The sequence below is a fragment of the Nicotiana attenuata genome, unplaced genomic scaffold (genome assembly GCF_001879085.1).
Source record: "Nicotiana attenuata strain UT unplaced genomic scaffold, NIATTr2, whole genome shotgun sequence".
Taxonomy (NCBI): domain Eukaryota; kingdom Viridiplantae; phylum Streptophyta; class Magnoliopsida; order Solanales; family Solanaceae; genus Nicotiana; species Nicotiana attenuata.
The window spans coordinates 300,719-305,690 of NW_017670481.1; positions in this window are offsets into that span (position 1 = coordinate 300,719).

Consider the following 4,972-nt stretch of genomic DNA (forward strand, 5'->3'; position numbering starts at 1 on the left):
TTTTTCTTTTTTGTTTTTTTTTTCATATTTTTCTTTTTTCTTTTTCTTTTTTTTTCATATTTTTCTTTTTTTTTTCTTTCTTTTTTTTTTCTTTTTTTTTTCTTTTCCTTTTTTTTTTTGATAATACTTTCGGGTTCCAAAGAGGGTAGCCAAAAAAGAGTAGCCGCTCAGATGGGTTTGCGAAGGGTTGATAATGTTTGGATAGCGGGAAGGAAATCCTTCGTCATCTCAATTGCATAAAAACCATTACCGCAGAGAGCCTATATATAGTACCTTTTTACTGCATCCGCATTCACAGCTGTTTCGGGATCATTGCCTTCGATGTCTCCCAGATACAATGCTCCTCCTGGCAATATCTTTCTGATGATGTATGGACCTTTCCAATTATGAGCAAATTTTCCTTTTGCTTCCTGATGATGCGGGAGAAAGCGCCTTAACACAAGTTGTCCCACTTCAAAGTTCCTGGGTCGTACTTTCTTGTTGTAAGCACGGGCTATTCTTTGTTGGTACAACTGCCCGTGACAGACCGCGGCCATCCGTTTTTCATCAATTAAAGACAATTGTTCCAGACGAGTCTTGACACTTTCACTATCCTCGATTTCTGTTTTAACGATGATCCGGAGAGAAGGGATTTCTACCTCTGCGGGTATAGCAGCCTCGGTTCCATAGACCAAAAGGTATGGGGTAGCTCCTACCGATGTGCGCATTGTGGTGCGATATCCCAGTAATGCAAAAGGCAACTTTTCATACCATTGTTTGGAGCTTTGAATCATCTTTCTCAAAATCTTCTTGATGTTCTTGTTTGCTGCTTCGACGGCACCATTGGCTTTAGGTTTATTCCCGAATTGTTCCAACTCTCGATTTATTTCCCTAGAAACCTCTTCTTCATATTATTTCACAGTTAGACAGCGTGTTTGGATCTGGGCATGAAGTCCGCAAATATGTCATGTTATTTAAAGCTGCATTATTAGAGCTAAAGAGAAGAAATGAAGGAGAAAAGTAGCAAAATCAGAAAGGATAAAGAAAAATGAATGATGAAATATTGATTTCATTTCTTGGAATTTTGAAGATAACAGGGTTCACATTCGGGAATTTAAAGATTACAGGAAACATCCGAGTTATACCCTGGAATAACTTGGGATGTAGAAAAAGTAGCAGGACCGGTCTACCGGGACTCCCGCCTGATCGAAAATGGCATAGCCTTCCAGTTTTGAAGCTTGGCGCTTGGTCCCATGTATAACACCTCAACGGTGCTAGTGCCCTCTCCCGGCTGGACCATGTGGGTTTCGTAGAGCATTTTCCTCATTGCCCCACGTATTTCCTCAATTCCTTCAGCCGTGAAAACCTTATCATCTTCCTCTTTACTGTACTAGCTTGACAAAAGTTTCATACAAATGTACCACTTTATAATCGGCCATTTTCGTTTTTTGAAAGAACACTTCTGCTTCCTCAGCACTCACAGGCTTCTTAGGCGGGAAACGCCTTCTGGTGGCATTGTTTACCTCCTCTACATTTGAATATTTCTCAACAGGGGGATTTTCTAGCAGCTCTCCCAAGATCTCTTTACCCTTGTACGTAACCACCGTCTGATATAATTCCATGGTACCGCAACAGGGTTCGTCATAGGCTTCTGTGGTACGCGTCCAATAACCACTGGCTCACTCAGCCGAGGTGGTTTGGTTATCCCCCGCACCACATAGGCTTGCTTGGGTACGTACATTTGTGTTCCTTTTTTCAGATTAGCTTTCTTTTCTGGTTCTGTCTTGGTGATTTTGCTCTTCTTTTCCCCTTTCTCTTGCTTCGGGGCCACTTTTGTCTTCCACGGCTTTTTTCAAAGTCCAACAGTTTTCTGTATCATGCCCCTCAGCTCCTGGGTGATAAGCGCATCGGACACCCCGCTGATAGGAAGGCGATTCTGGGTTTTGCCTGTTTGGAGGTATGGGCTGCAGCAGACCCATTTGAACAAGCTTCGGAAATAGACTGGAGTAGGATTCACCGATTGGTGTAATATTTGGCCTCCTGGGTGGTTCACGAGGACGGAAGTTATTTTGTGGGGGACGGGGGTTATAGTGGTTTTGGTGAGGAGGCTGATTTCTTTGAAATGGAGCTTGGTTTCTATTGGCATGTGGCTGCGGCCGAGCAAAGGGTTGAGCATTAATGATATTGGGAGCTACTCCTGATGTGAACACCTGGGGGCAGACCTCAGAAGGTGTTCCCACAGAATGAGCCGACATGGTAGGCTATCCCAATGGGGTATACGGGTGGCTGATGGGGATATTAGAGGTACCCCTTGTTCTAGGAAACAACTCGGGGAATCCGGGGATGGCACTTGGAGGCTCCCTTCCATTAGTCCATGCATTCCACATATCCATGACCCTAAGACGTAAGATCCTGTTCTCTTCAGCCGTTGCAGACTCTGAGGCCGGGATGCCCGAGATTGGGCTATCTTCTGGGATGGAAATTGCTGGCAAGGTCATTTCCGAAGATATTTCTATGCTCCCCTTTGATCTGGTAAAATACTGATGTGATGCCAGTTTACCACAGAAAACCAACCACCGTTTCCTATAAAACCTAAGCTGGAAATTGACAGCAGCAAACGGTTAGTTTGGGACAAGTAACAGATAGGTAATCGCACGTTGAGGCATGATGCACCTATATAGTTAAATGTGTTTCTATATGTTTCGCAACGGTTGCATGCGTCATCCCGGTCTTTTTTTTCCAAATTCTTTTCTTTTTATTCTGACCCTCTTTTTCCTGCCTTTTCCTTGCTTTTCTGATTTTTCTCTCATGTTTCTCATTTTTCTTTTCTCTTCCTCTTTTCTTTTCTTTCATTCTTGCCTTTGCTTTTTGCTATGGTTTCTTTCTCTCGATTTTCTTATTTTCTCTCTTTTGTTGTTTTTTTTTCTCTTGTTATTTTTTTTATTCTTCTCTTTCCTCCCTTTCTTTTCTCTTAGGGTTACGGTCGAATCTTATGGAGATTGCCTACGTATCATCACCCCGCATGAATCAGACCAAGCGTAGTTCTTGAAGATCAGAAATAAAGTAAATAAACAAATCTTTTTTTTATTTTGATTTGATTTGATTTTTTTTTAATTTTCGAAAGAAAGACTTATAAAGAGAGAAAGAATTTCTTTTTCAGATGTCGATTTGTTTATTTAAAAAAAAAAATTTAAAGAAAGATTTCTAAAGAAGAAAGAAACTTCTTTTTTTTTTTTTGAATTTTTAACTCTTTTTTTTTAAAGACAAACTTTTAAAGGAAATATTATTTTTGGATTTTATTCAATTTATGAAGAACTACTTCTAAAGAAAAAGAAAATATTTTTGATTCTTAAATTTCTTTTTAATGAAAGAAGAATGAAAATATTTTTGAATTTTTGAATTTTTTTTTGTTTTGTAATAAGAAGAAAATATTTTTTGGATTTTTGATTTTTCATTAATTTTTTATTTCAAAAACAAAACTCCGGCTTTGCGGATATGGCCTTTCAGCACTTTGGGAAAGAAGATTTTAAGGCTGTGCCCGCTAACCATTGAAAATGACCCAAGGTGGCTGTTCTTGCAAAAACAGCCTTCCGGCGCCCTTTTGGGGACATTCGGCTTATTTTAAGAAAGAATGGCATCACCCGACTTATTTTGGTATTTTTGGGCTATTTTTGCAAAAGGGAGGTTGGACCCGATGAGGGCTACCTACGTATCTCACATCCGGTGAGAATCAAACCAGCGTAGTTCGGTCAGATTGGGAATAGAGTAAATAAACTAACTCTTTTTGTTTGATTTTTTTTTTGAAAGAAATGCTTTAAAAGAAGAAAGGATTTTTTTTTTGATTTTTGATTTTGTTTTTGAAAGAAAGACTTTTAGAAATTCCTTTTCTTTTGATTAGGACTTTGGGAATTTCAAAAGTAATAAGAAAATATTTTTTGTTTGAACTTTCATTTGTTTTGTCTTTTCTAAGGAAGAAAGAAAATATTTTTGGATTTTGGATGTTGCATCTTAATTTTCGAAAGAGGGACTTTTAAGAAAATGTTTTGGATTTCTGAGTTTTTATTTATTTACAAAAGTACTTCTAAAGGAAAGCAAAAATATTTTTGGACTTCGATTTTTCAAAATTTGTATGGACATTTACAAAAGAAAGACATCTAAAAAGTATTTTTTTTTATTTTTGTTTCTGATTTTTTTTTGTTGGGTTTTTGGAAAAAAATACCTCAAAATGAAGGAAACCCGTACTTTGGATTTTGATTTTTATTGATTTTTCTTTTCGTATGAAAGACATTAGAAAGAAGGAAACCATTTTTGAGTTTAAAAAACTTCTTCTTTTTTTTTGAATTTTCGAAGGAAAGATTTCTAAAGAAAAAATATTTTTGGATTTTTTTGAAAATTGGGGTCGGAACCGATGAGGTTTGCCTACGTATCTCACATCCGGTGAGAATCAGACCCGCGTAGTTCGGTCAGTTTTGACAGAATAAGGGAAACATGACACTTGAAAAATCTTGGCTCATTTTGAAATGACTTTCTTTTTTTTTCCAGAATTTCGGCAGAGTTTCAGGATTTTCAAAATACCTACCTCTCACTTTTATTTTGATTTTCTTCTCCTTTTTTTTTCCTTCTCTTGTTTTTTTGATTTTTCTTTCCCTATTCTAGAAGCCGGTCAACATGCAAGCCGAAACAAATAAATGCACAAGTAGCACGTAAGATGCATCAGGATGGTCTTTTCATTTGGGTACACCTGTCCTAGACGGACCCAACCCCTGTGTTGAGTCCCCTAAGTCAAATGCACATGATGCAAACAAACGTTCTTACTAGAGATCCGGCATGAGGCTTTGTTATTCTAGGTTCAAAACCTGGGTATTTGTTCTAGACTGTGTACTCGAGCGGACAACTCGAGTTGAGGAGGGGGCTACGTACCGGGGACCCGCAAGATCATCCGGCTTAGTAACTTGTCTGAACCTCTTTCTTATTTCAAGGTATGACACTAACA